Source organism: Manihot esculenta, chromosome 9, assembly GCF_001659605.2.
Source record: "Manihot esculenta cultivar AM560-2 chromosome 9, M.esculenta_v8, whole genome shotgun sequence".
Lineage (NCBI taxonomy): Eukaryota > Viridiplantae > Streptophyta > Magnoliopsida > Malpighiales > Euphorbiaceae > Manihot > Manihot esculenta.
The window spans coordinates 21817275-21842152 of record NC_035169.2 but is presented as its reverse complement, the minus strand read 5'-3'; positions in this window follow the sequence as shown (position 1 = coordinate 21842152).

Genomic DNA, 24878 nt, shown 5'->3' with positions numbered 1-24878 from the left:
AGAGTTTTGAAGAGCTAAAGAAGAGGTTAACTTCAGCACCGGTGTTAGCTCTGCCTAACAGTAATGAGGACTTCACAGTGTATTGTGATGCATCCCGCGTGGGACTGGGTTGTGTGTTAATGCAGAATGCAAGGGTGATTACTTATGCTTCTAGGCAGCTAAAGAAGCATGAGTTGAATTATCCCACACATGACCTAGAGATGACAGCTGTGATCTTTGCACTCAAGATGTGGAGGCATTACCTTTGTGGAGTTAAATGTGAGATCTTCACAGATCATAAAAGCCTGCAGTACATCCTGAGTCAGAGAGAGTTGAACTTGAGACAGAGAAGATGGGTAGAACTGCTTAGTGATTATGATTGTAAAATTCAGTACCATCCGGGTAAGGCAAATGTTGTGGCAGACGCCCTAAGCCGGAAGTCACTTGGCAGTCTATCCCATATCACAGCAGAGAGGAGACCGGTGGTGAAAGAGTTCCAAAAGCTCATTAATGAAGGTTTGCAGTTGGAATTGTCTGGTACAAGTACTTTGATAGCCCAGATGAGAGTAACACCTGTGTTTTTGGAGTAGGTGGCTCAGAAACAGCATGAGGACCCAGAGTTAGTGAAGATTGCCAGGACTGTTCAGTCAGGCAAGAATGATGAGATCAAATTTGACAGCAAAGGGATCCTCCGCTATGGGAATAGATTGTGTGTACCAGATGACGTAAGTATAAAGGGAGACATTATGAGGGAAGCTCATAATGCCAGATACAGTGTTCACCCTGGAGCCACCAAAATACCATAATCTGAAAAGAGTCTATTGGTGGCCAGCTATGAAAAGAGAAGTGGCACAGTTCGTGTTTGCCTGCGAAGTATGTCAGAGGGTGAAGCTGGAACATCAGAAGCCGGCTGGAATGCTTAACCTACTACCGATTCCAGAGTGGAAATGGGAAAATATAGCTATGGACTTCGTGGTGGGGTTACCGGCGACGTCCAACAGACTAGACTCTATATGGGTGATTGTGGACAGACTGACCAAATCTGCTCACTTCATCCCTGTCAGGAATGGCTATTCTGTGGACAAGTTGGCGCATGTGTATGTTCATGAGGTTGTCAGGTTGCATGGGGCTCTTGTTTCTATAGTGTCTGATAGGGGACCCCAGTTCACCTCTAGGTTTTGGCGGAGTCTGCAGAATGCTATGGGTACCAGGCTAGACTTTAGCACTGCTTTCCATCCTCAGACTGATGGACAGTCAGAGAGGACCATCCAGACTATAGAAGATATGCTCAAAATGTGTGTGCTAGATTTTGGCGGTTCTTAGAGGCAGCATCTACCCTTGGTGGAGTTCGCCTACAATAATAGCTATCATGCTAGCATCGGGATGGCTCCTTATGAAGCTCTTTATGGGAGGAAGTGCAGGTCACCTGTCTGTTGGGAAGAAGTTGGAGAGAGGTCCTTAGCAGGGCCTGAGTTAGTAGAGATCACTAGCAGGGTAGTGCCCATTATCAGAGAGAGGATCAGAACTGCTGTAAGTTGGCAGAAGAGTTATGCAGATGTCCGCAGGAAGCATGTAGAGTTTCAGGAGGGAGATTTGGTGTTGCTAAAGGTGTCTCCTATGAAAGGGGTGATTCGGTTTGGGAAGAAAGGCAAGCTAGCTCCATGGTACATCGGACCCTTTGAAATCTTGCAGAAGATTGGGAGTGTATCGTACAAGCTGGACTTACCTGCTTCAATGGAGAGAATCCATCAGGTTTTCCATGTTTCCATGTTACGAAAATTCGTGTCAGATCCGGGCAAAGTTCTTAGCGAGCCTGATGTAGAGATCCTAGAAGATCTCACCTATGTTGAGCAGCCAGTACGGATTCTTGACACACAGATCAGAAAGTTGAGGAACAAGGAAATCTCGATGGTGAAAGTCCTTTGGAATCACCACAATATCGAGGAATGTACTTGGGAGACACGGGAGTCCATGCTCCAGTAGTACCCTTATCTCTTCTAAGGTGAGTGTTAGGTGTTTTTGTATATATGTTTATGTTTTATGCCATGCTATGCATGTGCTAGTTTGAGGAACATTCGGGGACGAATGTTCTTAAGGGGGGGAGAATGTAATACCCGGCTAGACTCCGGTATCGGAATTCCTACCGTCCGATGGAATCTCGAATGTCAAAAACCTCTAGAAGGGTAAAATCATGTTTTTATAAAATGTTTTCATGTATTTTATGGTTTTATAAAAAAAGGAATTGAGTTAAAGTTTTAAAGAAAAGAAAGAAAGAGAATGAAGGAAGGGCCCAGGTTCGGCCGCCGAACCTAATGTTCGGCCGCCGAACATGGGATGCATGCGGAGGTACGTTAGGCCCCTGAAAGTGGCCTGGCCAGCCACCTATAAAGGGGTCCCCTGTCCGAAATGGGCGAGTTTTCTCTCCCCATTTCCGGCCAAGGTGAGTCTCCGTCCTCCCTTAGCGATCTTGTGTTCTTCCTTCAAGTCTCTCATGTTTTTACGAGTTATTTAACTTGGTTTTGAAGATTTTTGGAGCTAAGATCAAGATTTGAAGCTTGGAGACCCCGGAGCTCTCTTCCTCTATTTCTCCAAGTTTAGGTCGCCTCCCCTCTCGATCTTCAAGAGGTAAGGTAGATCTTTAGCTTATCCCCTGTTTTAAGCAAGTTTTAAGAAGGTTTATGGGGTAGAAATGCATGTTTAAGCTAGTTGTTTAATGTTAGGATTTATGTTGAGTTTATGGATAATGTAGGTTATATGAGTTGGTATATGTGTTGTTGTTGGGGTTTAGGCTAGTTTGAGACCCCTATATGCTTATGTATGTGCGTATGCATATTTTTGCATGAGTTGGTTTGAGTTTGGAGGTTTTGGGAAGTTGTGTGTGCGTGAGAGGCTGAGTTCTGCCATTTTGGAAGAACTCAGGTTCGGCAGCCGAAGCCATGTTCGGCAGCCGAACCTGCCTGTGATGGCATGTTTTGGCTGCCGAACCTTGCCCCTGAAAGTTGGACTTTCGGCTCTGGAGGGGAGTTTCGGCCGTCGAACCTGTCGCCCAACATGCATGAGTTTCGGATCTGGAGGGAACTTTCGGCCGCCGAAGGTGCCGCCGAAGGTGCATGACTTTCGGATCTGGAGAAGGGTTCGGCCGCCGAAAGTGCCGCCGAAGGTGCCCTGTCCAGCCTTCTTTTGCCTGTTTTGCATGAATGTTTTGTGATGTTTTAGGGCATTTTTTGGGGAGTTGTTTAGAGTTATATTAGTCTATGTTTGGTCCCTCATTTGAGTCCACCTGTGTAGGTACGGACCCGAGGAACCGAGGACCTCAGCAGTGAGATAGCTGCTTCTGAGTCAGCCTGAGGTGAGTAGAACAGAACTATGTTTTAAATTAATGAAAGTTTTAGCATAATTCATGCATCACGAATGCCATGAGATATATTAGGATGTTTGCATTAGAATTCACGAATATGTTGCATTGCATATTATGATGTTAATGTGGATGAAAATTGGATGATCCATTAGCCCTCGTATGAAATGATACGATATGATGATGATATGGTATAGAAGTCCAGGAAGACCAATCCTACGTCCCTGACACAATATAAGAGGAAGTCCAGGAAGACCCATTCTACGTCCCTGACACATTGGAATGTTATGATATGATATGTAAGGGAAAGACCTGAGACCCATTCTATGTCCTGGCACTATTGGAATGTTATGTAGAGGGCTATTGGTGACAAGTTCATCCTTAATGTGATTTGTTTGTGATGTGATGCATTTCATGAAAGCATGGATTTAATATATGTTTTACTATTCTGCTCACTAGGCTCTAGTAGCTCACCCCTTTCCCCTAACCCCCAGATTTGCAGGTTCAGAATAGACTGGGCGGTCGCCAAGAGTAAAAGAGTTGTCTATGTAATAGTTAGATGTGGACATGAATATGTTGTAATGTAAAGTATAGTACAGTAATGTAATGTAATGATGTCCTTTGAGGATTAGCATTGTGCTTGACCCTAGTATGTATGGTTAGTCCCTTTTTATACATGATATAATGTAATGTTTCTTTCACCATTGGAGCATTTGATGAGGGCTCCAGTGTGAGGTTTTATGTTTATGAGTATGTGCATGCACAGATTAAGCTTGGTGAAAGAAAAGAAAATGTTTACAGTTTTTATGTATATGTGCCATCATGTATGGGATTTTATCTGTTGACAGGTTGTATGTTAGGCTTGCTATGGATCCCGGCGACCTTAAGTCGATCTAGATCCTAGTGCCGGTAGCTGTAACGACCCGAAAATCGGACCGCTACCGGCGCTAGGATCCGGGTCGGCTTAAGGCCTCCAAGATTCGTAGCAAGCCTGACATACAACCTAAAAACCTGCTTAATCCCATACATGATCAAAACATACATAAAAATTTAAAACTTTTATTTCATTCATTCCATTATACACCAAACTCAACCTGTGCATGCACTGAACATACTCATAATCATAAAAATGACCCCTCAGTGGGATCTCCTCAATGCCCCAATGGGCAAAACATCATATGTTGAGTTGGTCTACAAAGGTATCATAAAAAGATTTAAGATCATGCATTAAAAAGGGATACCTCATACATAAAGTCAAGCGCAATCTCTAATCCTCAATATCATTACATGACTGAGACTGTTCTTTTACATAACATTAATACATTTATCATGTCCACACTATCTATTACATACATAAGACTTCATTACTCTTGTAAACCTCCTGGTCTACCCTGTACCTGCAATCCTGGGGAAATTGGGAGAGGGGTGAGCTACTAGAGCCCAGTGAGCAGAATAATAAAATATTTAAAACATATGATAACATGAAATGCATCACATCACAGCTAATCACATCAAGGATGAACTTGTCACCAATAGCCCTCTACATGGTCCAACTGTGCCAGAACGTAGAATGGGTCCTGGTCTTTCCCTTACATAGTGCCAGCGAACGTAGAATGGGTCCCACTGGTCTTACATTCCGTACCGTACATATGACATCGTCATATCATAGATCGAGGGCTATGGATCATCCAACATTCATCCACATCATCATTTAAAATGTGCAATGCAACATATTCGTGAATTCTAATGCAAGCAACCTAATTCATCACATGGCATTCATGATGCATGAACATGCTCAAACCTTGCAAGTGATTTACTTTAAAACGTAAAGGTTTATTCCACTCACCTCTGGATAGCTCTGACTAGACACTGGGGCAACAGACTCACTGCTGGGGTCCTCGGTTCCTCGGGTCCGAACCTACACAGGTGGACTCAAATGAGGGACCAAACATACATGAACATAACTCTAAACTACTCCCTAAAAACCCCCTAAAACATCATGAAACAACCATAGAAAAACATGCAAGAAAGGGCTGGACAGGGCACTTTCGGCGGCAGGTTCGGCGGCCGAAAGTCCCTCCAGAGCCGAAAGTCAGGCAGGTTCGGCGGCACCTTCGGCGGCCGAAACTCCCAGACAGAGGCGAAACTCATGCATGTTCGGCGGCACTTTCGGCGGCCGAAACTCCCAGACAGAGGCGAAAGTCCTCTTTCGGGGGCGAGCTTCGGCAGCTGAATGCTGCCTCCACAAGAGGGTTCGGCGGCCGAAAGTTCCTTCGGCTGCCGAACCTGGTTTCTCCCAGAATGGCAGAAACTCAGCTCTTCCAATGCACATTTGCCTCCAAAACTTCTAACATGCATCTAACTCATTCAAATCATGCAAATATACATACATTGGGTCCTAGGGGCCTCAAACTAACTTAAACCCCAACTACAATACACAACAACAACACATCCAACATACATTGCTCAAAACATCACATAAACTCAAAAACCTAACTATGAGCTAAACATGCATTCTACCCCATAGATCTTGCATAAAACTTACTTTAAATATGAAATGAGCTTAAGATCGGCTCTTACCTCTTGAAGATCGAGAGAGAGACGTCCTAAACTCGGAGGTGGGAGATTTTTGAGTTCTTGGACCTCAAAGCTCCAAAACTTTGCTCAAAGCTTGAAAATCTTCAAAACAAAGTAAAAACTCATGAAAATCGAGTAGGATTGGAAGGAAAGAACTCAAGATCGGTGAGGGACGGCGGAGAGCTCACCTTGGCCGGAAATGGGGAAGAAAGCTCGCCCGTTTTTGGCTAAGGGACCCTTTTATAGTGGCTGGCCAGGCCACGTTCGGGGGCCGAACGTGCCTCCGCATGCATGCCATGTTCGGCGGCCGAACTTGAGGTTCGGCGGCCGAACCTGGACTTTCCTCACTTATGCTTTCGGGGGCCTAAAGGCGCTCCCGAAGGCATGCATGTTCGGCGGCCGAACTTGAGGTTCGGCGGCCGAACCTGAGTTTTCCTTCAAGGTTATTTTTATGCAAAAACTCATTTCCATTTTACTTAAAATCATGAAATACATTAAAACATTTGTAAAAACATGCTTCTACCCTACTAGAGGTCTCCGACACCCGAGATTCCACCGGACGGTAGGAATTCCGATACCGGAGTCTAGCCGGGTATTACAGTAGCGGTCTGGTTTCCGGGTCGTTACATCTATGATGCAATGAAGTATTCTAATGATAAATTTTCTCTTTGCAGCATAGATATAGCTGACCCTCTCGCTCAAGAAGCCTTTAAACTAAGCAAGGAAAACAAGTTAGGGGTAGTTCCAACTGAGAACTTGATATTGGACTGCCTTAACAATAGTACATCTAAACTCAATGCATAAATTGAAAAAATATTCCGCTCATTGGGCGCTTCAAGCCATAAGGCACTGAAAATTGAGTTGCAAACACTTCCTGTGCATTTGAAATATGTATTCCTAGGAAATAAGAACATACTTCCAATCATAATTTTCTCCAAGTTGAATCATTTAAAAGCAATGAAGTTAATTTGGGTGTTGAATGAATATGAAGAGAGAAGTGGATGAAACCAGCCTAGGACAATAAACAAGGGCGCTGCTTGGGAGGCAACCCAAGGTTACAGGCTTGCCCAAGCCTGTAGAGTCACAAGTATATAAATTTTCCTTTTAATTTTTAGTTTTAAATTAATTTATTTATTATTTTTGAAGCAGATTGGATTTTCTAAGCAATTTGGGACTTTAGGGAACCTTTTTGGAGGTAAGTTATTATTTTTAAAATTACTCCCAAAGGAAGGTAAGTTCTGTTATACTTCATCTTATTTTCTACTTAAAAAAAATAAAATAAAAAAAAAATAAAAAAAGCAAAAAAAAAATATAAAATAAAATAAATAAATAAATAAAAGAAAAAACTAATTCTTTCTCTCTCCTGACATCTTCATCTTCTATCTTTTTCTTTTTCTTCTTTTCTTTTCTTTCTTGCAGATGGCCCACGCCGCCTCTTTCCATGCCGTTTCCTCTGCCGCCGAGAGCTTCGCCGTCGGCGCTTCGACCGGTAGTCGCCGCTCGTTGCACCGCCAGCAGACCACGATCCCATAGAACGCGGCGACTCGGCCTCACGCGCTATCGAACAAGCGGACTCTCCATCATCGCCAGTCACACATCCCTCCGTCGGGCGAAGCCTGCGCAACCTTCATCGCCGGACGCAGCACCCCCTTCGCCAATCGCAATGTCTTCACTGCCAATTGCCAGCCTAGCCACGCCTTCTTTGCCAAATCGAGAGTCCAACCTCACCGATTGCCACCTCCTCGACGCCTCCACCCCCATCCACTTCCTCGCTGGATGCAACCACTCGCCAGCGTTTGCAGATGATATGAGTTATGATGATGAGGAGGTGAAACTTGAGATCCTGAAGCAACTCCAAGACCGAAAAATGCAACTCAACCACCATTGGCTTGAGTTCTATGGACTTACTCCTCAGGGAAGTGACGGTGCTGAATCCGTCAATTTAAAATTTACTTCCCTTTTTTCAATTGATAAGAACTTGTAGACAGGGTAAGTGAGTATCGATCCCATAGAGACCTTAATATTGTTTAATTTAGATGACCAATTTAAAATAGAAGAATAGTTTAATTCAAAAAGTGAGAAGAAGAGAATATTTTTGATGAGAGGGGTTTTGTCTTGGGCAAGCCTCTAAAAATAAACTTAAAAGAAAAAAAAAATGTAATTGAAAATTGAGAAACAAATAATTAATTAAAACTTTCAGCTGAAGGTAATCAAATTGAGATATTTTGCAGTTGATCATTGGTTAGAAACAAAATATTTCATATTATTATCTATTGTTTGGTTATAGTGGTCAGACATGCGAATTCCACCAATTCTTCCTTATGAATAAATTAATAAATTAATTCCTAGTTAACTAACAATCTCAACACGCCTGTAGATTTAATTAGTCAACTGCATTAAAAGAGAAGAACCTAAACTTGATTAACAAAAACACGCGTTTTATTTAATTCAAATCTACTAATTTCTTAATATAAACCAATATATTAATTGCTACTTATTATTAACCCAATTAAACAATTACGGATTTAATTAGATTAATTAGCAATATGTCGTCTTCCCAAAATATTCAATGGGTCCCTTGAATTCTCAAGAAAACAACAATGGAGGTGGTGTTCCTCGAATTCAGAAATTAATAGAAAATAGAAATAAGATGAAGAGAATTAAAGTGTATAACCTCACAACTTGAACAAACCTCAATTTAATTTAACCTTCAACTGAAAATAAATTGTTTAGCCACTCATGGCCATAATAAAATTATAACAACTAAGTAAAAGAATAAGAAAAAGAAAAGAAGATGGAGAAGAAAGTGGGGGTAGCAAGAGATGAAATGAGAGTGAGAGGTAGAATATGCTTCCCCATGTTGAATGCTAGGAGCCTTTATATAGGCACAAAAAGATAAAATTTAAAACAAAATTTATTATCTCTATCTTATCTCTATCCTAATCTTATCTATATCATCATCTTATCTCTATCCTAATATGATCTTTATCCTCATCTAATTGAGTTTGATTCAATTAGACTCCACTTGAAACTGATCTTATCCTTGCTTATGTGGCAAAATCTATCTTATCTCCCCATCACCTCGGGTTACAGGTTTGGTCAAGATTGTAGCCTCCCAGTATAAAAAATCCTTTAATTCAGCTGTTTTTCTTTCTTTATCAACTTCTGCTCACAAACCTGTCCAAAATTAAATTCAAATTAAAATTAAATATTTATATAAAAATTACAGTAAAATCAAGGAATTAAATGGGAACAAAATTGTGAGTTTTGCAACTCATCAAATTCCCTCACACTTGCACCTTTGCTTGTCCTCAAGCACAAAAATTGAAATGAAACAATGAAATACAGGCCTGTCCTCAAGCAATGTAAAATTTAATTTGTCCAAATCAAAGAACCAAATTGTCATGCAATAGAATGATAGCAGAAATAACTTAATTTCACCAAAGTTCACCTCAACAAGTTTCACATTTAAAATGTGTTTCTCAAGATATAAAGTTGGTCCTCAATTCAATTTCAAGCACATAAAATATTAGAATGCCATATAATATTAAACTGCCCTTTTGAAAGAATAGAATCTTAGAACTCTTAACTAGACCAATAAAATTTAAAGATTTGGGGGTTTATTATTTATTATTTACACTTCCTACTATATCTTGCCTGAAATCGATAAAGTGAACGTGAAACAAATGGTTACTGAGCCACTTGCCCCAGGTTATTCAGCTCAGGTGGCTACTAGCTCCGCTCATAATTACCCAATAAAAAGGTATAGGCGAGTTTTTTAAACGGCCCAAAAGGGGTGATACTCTCCCAAACACCGATTTCTCCATACAGAATTACCTTAAGGGGACACCAAGTACCGTATTACTTGGATCATCGGGTTTGTAACCAATTGATTAAGCAACTAGAGGAGTGGGTCATAGAAGTGCATTTATTTCTGATTTTTATTTTTTTTTCTTTTTTTTCTTTTTTTCTTTATCTTTTTTTTTTCTTTTCTTTGATGACACCCCTTAATTTTCACATAAGTATATAGTCTAGAAAATATCCTTTAATTCATTCTCAACAAAGGGCAGCAACTCATTTAAAAGAACATGCATTTTTTACCCAACTATTTAAATAAGGACCATACTTCATGATATTTCAAAATAAGCCTTAAAAATAAAACTAATAAAATGAATAATGATAAATTTATTCTATTTAAGCTAGCATACAAATGGCATAATAACTTGTATTCTATGATAAAGGACATATTAATTTCTTATGGCAAGTAAGGAGCTGTAAAAATTTTTGTTTTTATTTTTTATTATTTTTCATTTTTTTATTTTTCACTTTAAAAATTAAATATGAGAAACAATTTAAAGTGCAAGTGCTGAGAAATTGCTGAGAATCATAAAAACAGATCAAGTGTTTATAGGCTTGGGTAAGTGTTTATAGGCTTGGGCAAGCCTCTAACTCAAACACCAAAAACTCAAAGAAAAATAGTAGAAAAAGAATAAAAATTTTTAAAAATTTTAGAATGTTCCTCGATCATCAACTCGATCTCATCAATCACAAAAACACTTTTATTTTCATACCACATCTCCCCCCTCACTTACTCCTCACATTGCCCTCAATGTGGAAAAAAAAATCAATCAAATGGGGAAGTCCACAAAATAAAATAAAAGTAAGTTAAAGAAAACTTCCCTGAGGAGTAAATCGCATAGAACTCAGGCTGCTGATGGTTAGGTTGCATTTTTTTTTTATCTTGGAATTGCTTCAGGATCTCATGTTTCACCTCCTCATTATCATAACTCATCTCATTTACAAATGATGGCACGTGGCTGCAACTGGTGAGGAGGTTGACGGCGGCAGAGGTAAAAGAAGCTACAACTGGTGAGGAAGGAGTGGCTGGTGAGGAACGCACGGAAGGGGCTACGACCGGCGCGTCCGCTGGTTTGTGCTGCGCGCGAGGCCTGGTCGGCGCGTTCTGATGGCGGCGCGATGAGCGGCAGCTCCTGATTGTTGCGCCGACGGCGTGGCTCTCGACGGCGTTGGAAATGGCACGGGAAGAGGCGGCGCGGGCCATCTGCAGGGAAGAGAAGAAAAGAAAAAAGAAAAAGATAGAAGATGAAGATGATAGGAGAGGAAAAAAAAAATTAGGTTTCTCTTTTTTTTTTAATTTTAATTTTTTTTAATATTATTATTTTTTATTATTTTATTTATTTATTTTTTATTTTTTTTATTTTTTTTATTTTTTATTTTTTTAAATAGAAAATAAAATGAAGTAGAACAAAACCTACCTTCCTTTGAGAGCAATTTAAAAATAATAACTTACCTCCAAAAAGGCTCCCTAAAAGTTTTGAATTGTCTAGAAGATCCAATCTGCTCCAAAAATAACAAATAAATTAATTTAAAATTAAAAATTAAAAGAAAACTTACTTGTGACTCTACAGGCTTGGGCAAGCCTGTAATCTTGGGTTGCCTCCCAAGTAGCGCCCTTATTTATTGTCCTAGGCTAGACAGTGGCATGTTATGTTTCATCCACTTCCTTCTTCATATTCATTCAACACCCAAATTAACTTCATTGCTTTTAAAGGATTCAACTTTGAGGAGCTTATGATTGAAAATGTGTTATTACTTTCCAAAAATACATATTTCAAATGAGCTGGAAGTAATTTTAACTCAAGTTCTGGTGCCTTATGGTTTAAAGTGTCCAATGAGTGGATTATTTCTATGATTTCTTCACTGAATTGCGATGTGCTATTATCAAGGCAGCCCATTGTCAAGTTTTCGGTTAAAACTACCTCCAACTTATTTTTCTTGCTTAGTTCAAAGGCTTCTTGAGCGAAAGGATCAACTACATCTATGCTGCAAAGAGAAAAATTATCATCAGAATGCTTTATTGCATCATAAACATTAAATTTTACCTCTTGTCCATCAAACTCCATTGAAATTGTGCCTTCATGCACGTCGATCTTCGTTCTAGCTGTGCTGAGGAATGGTCTTCCTAGCAATAAATCTGTAGAGTTGGATGAATTGTTATCTTCCATATTAAATACAAAAAAGTCAGCTGGGAAAATTAATCTTCCTACTTGGACCAAAACATCTTCCAACACGCCCTTAGGATAAACTATTGATCTATCGGCGAGTTGGAGTGTGACTCCTGTTTGTTTCAAAGGACCTGCATCCAAAGACAAATAAACTGACAGAGGCATAACATTTATGGAAGCTCCTAAATCACACATTGCTTTCTTGATTTCAAGATTTCCAACTTTACATGATATCGCAAACATGCCTTTGTCTTTACATTTTTGTGCAATTTTTCTTTGGAGTACAGCTGATACATTCTCCCCTACTTTAATCTTTTCATGCCCATACAAATTTCTTTTATTAGAGCAAAGGTCTTTTAAAAATTTTGCGTACCTGGGTATTTGCTTTATGGTTTCAAGAAGGGGTATGTTTACCTGGACTTTGCGAAAAATCTCCAAGATCTCTCTCTCTTCATTTTCTCTTTTTGATTGAGCAAATTGTTCAGGAAAAGGTGGACGTATTACCGACATTGGGGATTGTTCTTGTTGGGAAATCCTGATATTATTGCAACCCAGTTGCGCAGCGGAAAAATAAAATCTCTGTTGATTTCCTTTCCCAGAATCCGAGTATTTCGTTTAATTCAAAAGATGGATATGAGACTAACCTGTTAATTTCGTCAAGAAGATACAATACCGGACTGATGGTGCTGCCTTTTCAAACGAACACCCTCTATGGTATCCACACGAACGTCTTCTATCCTTCTAGAGTGCTAGCTCTCTCAAAGATGGATAGATTATGTGCTCCACAATCTGCAATCTTTTAGACTGAGTTTTCTCAAAAACACTTCATCAACACTCTCTTCGTAAAAAAAGTATTTATATGTTTCAGTCTTTTTGTTTTCCCACAACTCTTTTCCTAAAAGAGTTGTGCTCAGAACCTACTATCACAATCTCGCAGATACTCAAATATCTTATGTGATAAAGTCCTTTATCTGTAACACTTACAGATAGACTGCAGATCTTTTAAATATTATTATCTCATAATAATAAATAATTAATAATAATAACACTTATTATTATTAACTATATCAATAATTAATATCAATAATAATAATAACACTTTATTATTATTATTAATTATATTAATGATTAATAATAATAACACTTTATTATTATTAATTATATTAATGGGCTTTGGGCTTTTAGCTCATTAATATGACATAGCACATCAACAACGTTCTTTTGTGTGTGACCCAATAGACTCATATTAATTGGCAATAGGCCCAGTTCCACAAGGCCCATAAGTCATAAGTGGCCTCTAGCAAGACATTATGACTATCCAACTAATATGAGGATCAATAGTCCAATAAAGCCTAATAAATAAAACTGAATTAATCCCTTTGTCACACGATATCTAGTTTGAACATAAGTTATGGTCAATGTCAAACTTATAATGTTCAAACTTATGATTTCTCGATCTCTAAGTAGACTAATAAATTCAAATGATATTGATCACACTATCAATTCATTTGAGCACGGCCATGCATTTCTCAATCTCACTTATCGAGGGGCCCAGAAGATATCTCTCTCATAGAGAGGGACAGATCCTATCTTGATTGTTCATTATCCTCTACATAATTTCTATTATGCTCAATCATAACCTTTATGATTGTCCGATTAAAGATAACGTTTAGTATGTCAAAACATAATAGTCCTTATGTTGGAAACTATGACAATCTCAAGTCAAAGGATTAAGACATAACTATTTTGAGATTCACTTATGACAATGACCCATGTAGTGATCTCAATGCGGATCCATCCAATACTTTGTTGTCTAACAAGTATTTATGATTATTGAATTATATCAACATATACATAATCATCTCATGATTATCAATCATTAATCATACCAGTTATATTTTATTATTATCAACATAATAATAAGTAACCAGGGATGATAATCATTATTATGTAACATGCAAACAAATAATAACGATAAAAACCTCTTTTATTAATAACCAAAACGACATACAAAAAGGTCCAAGATAATGGCCTAGGGCATATACGCTAACAATCTCCCACTTGCACTAGGCCTAATCATATAAATATCTAATACCCATAGACCTAGTGTGCTGATCATGCTTGACCTGTGAAAGAGGCTTGGTTAGTGGATTTGCAATGTTGTCATTTTTGTCTACTTTGCATATTTTGATATCTCCTCTATCAATGATCTCTCGAATAAGGTGATATCGCCTGAGTATATGTTTAGATCTCTGGTGAGATCTGGGCTCCTTTGCCTGTGCTATGGCACCGTTATTACCATAATAAAGGTCCATAGGATTTGCAATGCTGGGAACCATTACCAACTCTGAGATGAATTCCTTCAACCAGACTGCCCTTTTAGCTGCATCTTATGCCGCTATATACTCAGCTTCTATTGTAGAATCTGCTATAGTGCTCTGCTTGGAACTCTTCCAACTAACATCTCCACCATTTAAATTGAATATGAATCCTGACTGCGATCTGAAGTCATTTATGTCCGTTTGGAAACTAGCATCTGTGTAACCACTTACAACTAGCTCGTCTTCCAAACCTACATAAACTAGGAATGCATCCTTAGTCCTTCTAAGGTACTTTAGGATATTCTTAATAGCTGTCCAGTGACTTTCACTGGGATCTACCTGATATCTGCTTGTTGTGCTTAATGCATATGAGACGTCTGTTCTAGTACATAACATGGCGTACATGATAGATCCAATAGCAGAAGCATAAGGAATCTTATTCATTCTTTCTCGCTCATCAGATGTCATAAGACATTGATTCATGCTGAGATGAATACCATGAGACATGGGCAAGAATCCTCTTTTGGAATCTTGCATGCTGAACCTTTTCAGCACCTTGTCAGTATAAGTACTTTGACTCAGACCGATTATCCTCTTGGATCTATCTCTATAGATCTTAATACCAAGGATATATGCAGCCTCACCTACGTCCTTCATTGAAAAAGAATTCCCTAACCAAGTCTTAACCTTTTGCAAGGTAGGGATATCATTTCCAATGAGTAATATGTCATCCACATATAGGACTAGAAACACAACTGCACTCCCACTAACCATCTTGTAAATACAAGGTTCATCTTCATTCTTGATGAATCCAAAGTCCTTGACTGTCTCATCAAAATGAAGATTCCAGCTCTGAAAAGCTTGCTTCAATCCATAAATGAATCTTTGAAGCTTGCAGATCTTTCTAGAATTCTCAGGGATTACAAAACCCTTAGGTTGTGTCATGTACACATCCTCGAGCAAAAGTACACGACTATCAGTCATGAGAAATCCATATCTCTCAGGCTGATGATGTGTCCTATCAGATCTGCGTGGGACTTGTGTCACCCTTTCAGTTTTCACAACTGTTTGTAGTTCTGGAAGTGGTTCTACCAGTGGTTCAATGCTCTCCTGTGGTACTTGAATTTCCTCAAGTCGCACTGTACTCCCACCGAATCTCTGACAGATAAATTCCTTTTCTAAAAAGGTACCATTTTGAGCAACAAACACTTTGTTCTCTAAGGAAATATAGAAATAGTATCCTTTGGTTTCCTTAGGATACCCCACAAAATTGCACTTGATAGATTTTGGAGCTAGCTTATCTGAAACTGGGCGTTTCACATAAGCCTTACAATCCCAAATCTTAAGAAAAGACAAATTGGGCATTTTTCCAGTCCATAACTCATATGGTGTCTTTTCAACCGCTTTCGATGGTACTCGATTTAGAATGAATGTAGCTGATTCCAAGGCATAACTCCAAAACGATAAAGGAAGATTTGTTTGACTCATCATAGATCGAACCATATCTAATAAAGTTCAATTTCTCCTTTCAGAAACACCATTCCATTGTGGAGTTCCTGGAGGAGTTAATTGTGAAACAATTCCACAGTTTCTAAGATGTTCATCAAACTCTTGGCTCAAATATTCACCACCTCGATCAGATCGAAGCATTTTAATAGTTCTACCAAGTTGATTTTGTACTTCATTTTGAAAAGTTCTAAACATTTCAAATGATTCATGCTTATGTTTCATTAGGTAGACATAGCCATACCTACTGAAATCATCAGTGAATGTAATGAAGTACTGATAGCCTCCCCTGGCACTAATGCTTATTGGGCCACACACATCTATATGTATTAAGCCCAATACGTCTGAAGCCCTTTGACTTTGTCCAGTAAAAGGGTCCTTTGTCATCTTACCAAGCAAACAAGATTCACAATTTTCAAATGATTCAAAATCAAATGAATCTAATAAACTATCCTTATGGAGCTTAGATATGCGATTCTCATTTATATGGCTAAGACAACAGTGCCATAAATATGTTGGGTTTAACTCATTTGGCTTAGTTTTCTTAGAAGTTATGTTATAGATATTATTGTCTCTAGAATCATCTATATTAAGGACATAAAGGTCATCATATGAATTTGCAATACAATAAAGCAAATCATCTTTATTAATGGAGCATTTCTTATTCTTAATAAGAAATGAAAAGCCTTCATCGTCCAAAATAGAAACTGAAATAATATTCCTACTCAAAGTGGGAACATAAAAGCAATTGTTCAAAACTAACAAAAGCCCATTGGGCAACACAAGTTCATATGTCCCTACAGCTATGACAGTAACTCTTGCTCCATTGTCTACACGTAGGTCCACATCACACGTTTTTCAATTTTCTACTCCTTTTGAGACCCTTCACATTTGTACAAATGTGAGAACCACATCCGGTATCTAATACCCATGAAGTAGAAATAGATAAATTAATATCTATAACATAAATACCTGAAGTTGTAGTCTCACTACTCTTCTTCTTCTTGTACTCATCCAAATAGAGTTTGCAATTTCTCTTCCAATGCCCTGGCTCCTTGCAATGGAAGCAAATTCCTTCCTTAGGAACTATTTCCTTAGGAACTTTTGTCTTGGATTGCCATTTAGGCTTGCCTCGTCCCTTAGGCCCATTACCACCTTTAGACTTGGGCTTCCCCTTATTTTTCATGGACTTACCCTTATTGACATTCAAAATTTGGGTAGGCCTTTTCTTGACATTTACCTCGGCTATTTTTAGCATCCCATGCAGCTCAGGAATGGATTTCTCCATATTGTTCATGTTATAATTCATGACAAAATGAGAGAAACTACCGGGTAAAGAATGCAGGATCAGATCCGTAGAGAGTTCTAAACTAAGAGGATAGCCAAGCCTAGCAAGGTGATCAATGTAGCCTTTCATTTTCAAAACATGAGCACTAACTGATTCACCTTCAGCCATTTTGCAATCATGCAATGCAATGGTAGTTTCATACCTATCCTGCCTAGTTTGTTGTTGGAAAGCCTGTTTGAGATGGACACTCATCTCATAGGCCTCAAGGTGCTCCAGATCCTTCTGAAGTTATGGGCACATAGTTGCCAACATAAGACATCCAATGTCATTAGAATCATCCATATGCTTCTTATGCTTGTTCTGAACAGCATTAGTAGCATCAGTAGGAGGTGGTTCTGGGATAGCTTCATCAAGCACATAGGACTTTTTCTCTTTCTTGAGAACAATTCTCAAGTTTCTAAACCAGTCAACAAAATTAGTCTCATTTTCTTTCAGTTTATCCTTCTCAAGGATAGATTGCAGCGATAAGGTGGAATTGTTATTAGCAGCCATAATTATCTACAAAATATGAAAATATAATTAATTTAGTAAATTAATATTGAGGTGATAATAATCTCCCACTAAAATATAACCCTCAAAATAATAATAATATTTTAGTGGGCTAAGATCCATATTTCACCTAATTCTAAGTCAGCTTTGGCATGACGCTTAGAATTAAGTTATTTAGGTAGGTAACCCCTTACCAATTACATCTAATGTAACTCTTAGATTATGAGGTGTTGACATCATATGTCAAATGCATGTTATACCCCATCTAATGCCTTAGGCCCAAAACCATTTTGATAGCCTAATTAAGCTCAACCAAAATTAAATAAATGAGTAACTATTACTCATCCTATCTTACTAGGATAACCTAATGCACTTTGCTTTGGCAAAACCTGCATTTTGGTGATCTTAATCTTGATAGGTGTTTAATATATGGGCGACATTAAAACTTAAAATTTTAGAGTGAGGGTTCAACCTTTAATTTTAATTATTTTGTCTTGCATATATATATATTATAGCATCCTACATGCATACATATATATATATAGACTATAATGTATAGTATCTCATACTAACATATGACAAAATAATAAAATATAGTCATTTAAATTTGATTTAAAGACTAAAAGAAAATAATTCAAAATTTATTTTCTCATTTTATTATTTTTTTTTATTTTATAAATCCAAGGGCAAAATTGTAATTATCTTCTTCCTCAGATGAACCCTAATCGCCGTCAAGCAACCAGCAGCCCGTCGGTCATCCCGCTCCGCCGTCATTCCGTCGCCCAGAAGATCGAGCAACCATTGATCGTTTTTCGGGTGATCAAACAGCACCAGCGAGCTTGCAATTTCTGCAAATCGCAAGGAGCCGAGATCTACCTTCGCCTTGAAGCCCTTGTCCATCACATGCAGGACCGCCGGCGATGACCATCAGGCCAGCTCTCAAGAAGACGATGCCCCCAACCATCGCATGGAGACAGCGCGTTGCCGATGAGCGGGACGCAACGATCGGCAACACCATTGCCGACAGAATTCATGAAGGGAATCGTGTTCCATCGGGCACACGACCCACCTGGCGCGCGATCCATAGGGATGCGCGACCCACGGGGCATGCGATCCACGGGGCGCGTGACCCACCGAGCGCGAAGCTCCACCGTCCACCATCGCACAGCAAGTGCGCGAGGCGACACGTTATGGCCCGACGACTCGCAAGGTGGCACGTTATGGCCCGTCTGCCATCACGTAGCTTCTGTGGCACGTTATGGCCTTCTCCACAGCGCGACATCATTCATCTTGCAGAATGATTCCTGTTCGTCCACGCTTCGGCCACGTCTTGCGAGGCCTCAATTTTCTAGTTCACGATATTTTCTGGGTTCACGATGATTGTCCATCGTGAATCCAGTTGCAAATTCATTCCTTTTTTTTTAATTAATTTAATTTTTCTAACAAAAATTAAAATTATCTAAATGATCCAATCATTCATCCATAATTATCATGCCATTCTAATAAACATATATCGCATATATAATATCAATCATGGCATAATTAACTTAAACGATCCAATCATTCATCCATAATTATCATGCCATTCTAATAAACATATATCGCATATATAATATCAATCATGACATAATTAATTTAAACGAAAAGTACAGGTTGGCTCTGATACCACTGTTGGGAAATCCTGAGATTATTGCAACCCAGTTGCGCAGCGGAAAAATAAAATCTCTGTTGATTTCCTTTTCCAGAATCCGAGTGCTTCGTTTAATTCAAAAGATGGATATGAGACTAACCTGTTAATCTCGTTAAGAAGATACAATACCGGACTGATGGTGCTGCCTTTTCAAACGAACACCCTCTATGGTATCCACACGAACGTCTTCTATCCTTCTTGAGTGCTAGCTCTCTCAAAGATGGATAGATTATGTGCTCCACAATCTGTAATCTTTTAGACTGAGTTTTCTCAAAAACACTTCGTCAACACTCTCTTCGTAGAAAGAGTATTTATATGTTTCAGTCTTTTTGTTTTTCCACAACTCTTTTCCTAAAAGAGTTGTGCTCAAAACCCACTATCACAATCTCTCAGATACTCAAATATCTTATGTGATAAAGTCTTTTATTTGTAACACTTACAGATAGACTGCAGATCTTTTAAATATTATTATCTCATAATAATAAATAATTAATAATAATAAATAATTAATAATAATAACACTTTATTATTATTAACTATATCAATAATTAATATCAATAATAATAATAACACTTTATTATTATTATTAATTATATTAATGATTAATAATAATAACACTTTATTATTATTAATTATATTAATGGGCTTTGGGCTTTTAGCCCATTAATATGACATAACACATCAACAACGTTCTTTTATGTGTGACCCAATAGGCTCACATTAATTGGCAATAGGCCCAGTCCCACAAGGCCCATAAGTCATAAGTGGCCTCTAGCAAGACATTATGACTACCCAACTAATATGAGGATCAATAGTCCTATAAAGCCTAATAAATAGAATATGAATTAATCCCTTTGTCACACGATATCTAGTTTGAACATAAGTTATGGTCAATGTCAAACTTATAATGTTCAAACTTATGATTTCTCGATCTCTAAGTAGACTAATAAATTCAAATGATATTGATCACACTATCAATTCATTTGAGCACGGCCATGCATTTCTCAGTCTCACTTATCGAGGAGCCCAAAAGATATCTCTCTCATAGAGAGGGACAAATCCTATCTTGATTGTTCATTATCCTCTACATAATTTCTATTATGCTCAATCATAACCTTTATGATTGTCCGATTAAAGACAACGTTTGGTTATGTCAAAACATAATAGTCCTTATGTTGGAAACTATGACAATCTCAATTCAAAGGATTAAGACATAACTATTTTGAGATTCACTTATGACAATGACCCATGTAGTGATCTCAATGCGGGTCCATCCAATACTTTGTTCTCTAACAAGTATTTATGATTATTGAATTATATCAACATATACATAATCATCTCATGATTATCAATCAATAATCATACCAGTTATATTTTATTATTATCAACATAATAATAAGTAATCAGGGATGATAATCATTATTATGTAACATGCAAATAAATAATAATGATAAAAACCTCTTTTATTAATAACCAAAACGACATACAAAAAGGTTCAAGATAATGGCCTAGGGCATATACACTAATAGTTCTTCCTCAAATTTCTGGGATTGTTTCTCTTCTAGAATCTCTATTTCTGCTTCTGTCTTCTGGTCTGCCTTACTGCCTTGGGCAAGCTTCTTCGGGCTGGCAGAGTCTAACTCCTTCCCACTTCGCAGCGTAATTGCACTTACGTTCTGTTTTGGATTTGGTATGATTTGGGAGGGCAGTTTCCCTTGTGATTCTAGCTTGCTTACTGATGTAACAAGTTGGCTCATTTGATTCTCCAAATTCTGGATGCTTGACTTTGTTTCCTATTGAAAAGCAAGAGTGCTATTAGCAAGGGATTGAACAATGTCTTCTAGAGACATACCTGATTTTGCAGCTTGATAGTTGGTTCTTGGTTGGTAGTTCTGCTGTCTATTCCCATAGCTAAGGTTTGGATGATCTCTCCACCCTGGATTGTAAGTGCTTGAGAATGGGTCATACTTCCTTTGTTGTCCATTGAATTGTTGTCCATTGAACCCACCAATGGCGTTTACCTGTTGCTCTCCTTCTTGAAGGATAGGACACATATCTGTGGGATGATCTGCTTGTTTGCAAATGCCACAAGTTCGTGCATTATTCCGTGTAGCCAATTGTTGAATTGCAGCTGTTAGTTGTGAAATTTTAGAATCTAAAGATGCAATACTTACTTCATTGGTATTTCTTGAAATGTCCTCTACTTGGCCATACTGTCTAGAGTTGGTAGCTAATTTAGAGATTAAAGTTTTACCTTCTTCAGGTTCCATTTTTGCAATGGCTCCTCCACTAGCAGCATCTATTATTCTTCGTTCTAATGGCAAAAGTCCTTCATAGAAGTGAAGATTAAGTTATTTTGGAGTGATTCCATATTTTGGACAACTTACAATTAATTTCTTATACCTTTCCCAATATTCATGTAAAATTTCATTTTTTCTTTATTTAATTCCACTTATTTCCTTTCTTATTGATGATGCTTTAGTCGCTGGAAAAAATCTTTCTAAGAATAAGTCTCTAATTTGCACCCAAGTGGTGATTGAACCTGGGGGCAAATAGTAGAGCCAATCCTTAGCGGATTCAATTAAAGTGAAAGGGAAAGCTACCGACCTTATTTGTTCATCAGTTATACCTTGTGGTCTCATACTTGAACAAACCACATAAAACTCCTTTAGATGACGATGAGGGTCTTCATTCTCCATACCTTGAAATTTTGGTAACATATGAATCATACATGTTCGTAATTCCAATGGTGCATTCAGTACTGGGTATGTGATGCAAAGGGGTTGCTCTTCAGTGGCGGCAGGTGCGGCCATATTGTCTCTTTGATTTGTGTCAATTGGAGGCTCAATTGGTGTTGAAGATGAGATCTCTTCGGTGCGCAAAGGAGATCGGGCAGATGGTTGAGAGGCTCCCGAATTGGCCTGTTTTTGCAGCTTGGTTGCTTTTCTCAACCTTTTTGCAGTCTTCTCGATTTCTGGATCAAACTGAATTCTGCTACTCTCAGATCTGGTCATAAAAACAAAGACAAATTCTTAGAGGTCCCCGACAACGGCGCCAAAATTTGACGGGTGCCGAATCCGTCAATTTAAAATTTACTTCCTTTTTTCAATTGATAAGAACTTGTAGACAGGGTAAGTGAGTATCGATCCCACAGAGACCTTAATCTTGTTTAATTTAGATGACCAATTTAAAATAGAAGAATAGTTTAATTCAAAAAGTGAGAAGAAGAGAATTTTTTGATGAGAGGGGTTTTGTCTTGGGCAAGCCTGTAAAAATAAACTTAAAAGAAAAAAATAAATAAATAAATAATATAATTGAAAATTGAGAAACAAATAATTAATTAAAACTTTCAGCTGAAGGTAATCAAATTGAGATATTTTGCAGTTGATCATTGGTTAGAAACAAAATATTTCATATTATTATCTATTATATGGTTATAGTAGTCAAACATGCGAATCCCACCAATTCTTCCTTATGAATAAATTAATCCGCTTCGCGCTTAAATTAATTCCTAGTTAAATAACAATCCCAACACGCGTGTAGATTTAATTAGTCAACTGTATTAAGAGAGAAGAACCCAAACTTGATTAACAAAAACACGCGTTTTATTTAAATCAAATCAACTAATTTCTTAATATAAACTAATATATTAATTGCTACTTATTATTAACCCAATTAAACAATTACGGATTTAATTAGATTAATTAGCAATATGTCGTCTTCCCAAAATATTCAATGGGCCCCTTGAATTCTTAAGAAAACAACAATGGAGGTGGTGTTCCTCGAATTCAGAAATTAATAGAAAATAGAAATAAGATGAAGAGAATTAAAGTGCATAACCTCACAACTTGAACAAACCTCAATTTAATTTAACCTTCAACTGAAAATAAATTGTTTAGCCACTCATGGCCATAATAAAATTATAACAACTAAGTAAAAGAAGAAGAAAAAGAAAAGAAGATGGAGAAGAAGGTGGGGGTAGCAAGAGATGAAATGAGAGTGAGAGGTAGAATATGCTTCCCCATGTTGAATGCTAGGAGCCTTTATATAGGCACAAAAAGATAAAATTTAAAATAAAATTTATTATCTCTATCTTATCTCTATCCTAATCTTATCTCTATCATCATCTTATCTCTATCCTAATATGATCTTTATCCTCATCTGATTGAGTTTGATTCAATTTGACTCCACTTGAAACTGATCTTATCCTTGCTTAGGTGGCAAAATCTATCTTATCTTCCCATCGCCTCGGATTATAGGTTTGGTCAAGGTTATAGCCTCCCAGTATAAAAAATCCTTTAATTCAGCCTTTTTTATTTCTTTTATCAACTTCTGCTCACAAACCTATCCAAAATTAAATTCAAATTCAAATTAAATATTTATATAAAAATTACAGTAAAATCAAGGAATTAAATGGGAACAAAATTGTGAGTTTTGCAACTCATCAGGAAGTTTTCTTCAAATTACTTTTATTTTATTCTGTGTTAATTGATTTTTTTTTCCACATTGAGGACAATGTGAGGAGTAAGTGTGGGGGGAGATGTGGTATGGAAATTGAAGTGTTTTTTTTTTTTTTTGTGATTGATGAGATTGATTGATGATTGATGAACATTCTGAAATTTTTGGGAATTTTTATTTTTTTTCTTGCCATTTTTCTGCCATTTTACTTTGAGTTTTTGGTGTTTGAGTTAGAGGCTTGCCCAAGCCTATAAACACTAGATATTACCTCTCTTTTTCTCTTTTTCAAATAAATTGAAATGATTGAAGTTTTTCTATTTGGAATCGTCTTAGGTCTAATTCCTATTACTTTGGCCGGATTATTCGTAACTGCATATTTACAATACAGACGTGGTGATCAGTTGGACCTTTGATTAATTAACACCTTGCTTTTTTGACCTCCTCCTTTCTTTAATCCGCGGGAGGTCAAATTCAGATTTCTCTTCCATTTTTTCCGTATAAATTTTGACCTAACAAAACAAGAACAGAATCACGCTCTGTAGGATTTGAACCTACGACATTGGGTTTTAGAGACCCACGTTCTACCGAACTGAACTAAGAGCGCTTTCTTATCACAATCATAAGAAAGGAAACTGTAAGTAAAAAGATTCTTTTTTTAACTCCAATACATCTTGAATGCGTATACTATCATAATCTGTTTTTATGTTTCTCAGCAGTTTCTCAGCACTTGCACTTTAAATTGTTTCTCATATTTAATTTTTATGATTTCTAGTATTGACATCATTTTGTTCAAAAAAATAAATAAATAAATAATTAAAAATTAAAAAAAATAAAAAATAAAAAATAAAATTTTTTACAGCTCCTTACTTGCCATAAGAAATTGATATGTCCTTTATGGTAGAATACAAGTTATTATGCCATTTGTGTGCTAGCTTAGATAGAATAAATTTAAAATTGTTTATTTTGTTACTTTTATTTTTAAGGCTTGTTTTGAAAGCTCGTGAAGTATGGTCCTTATTTAAATAGTTGGGTAATGAATGCATATTCTTTTAAATGAGTTGCTACCCTTTGTTGAGAATGAATTAAAGGATATTTTCTAGACTATATGTTTATGTGGAAATTAAGGGGT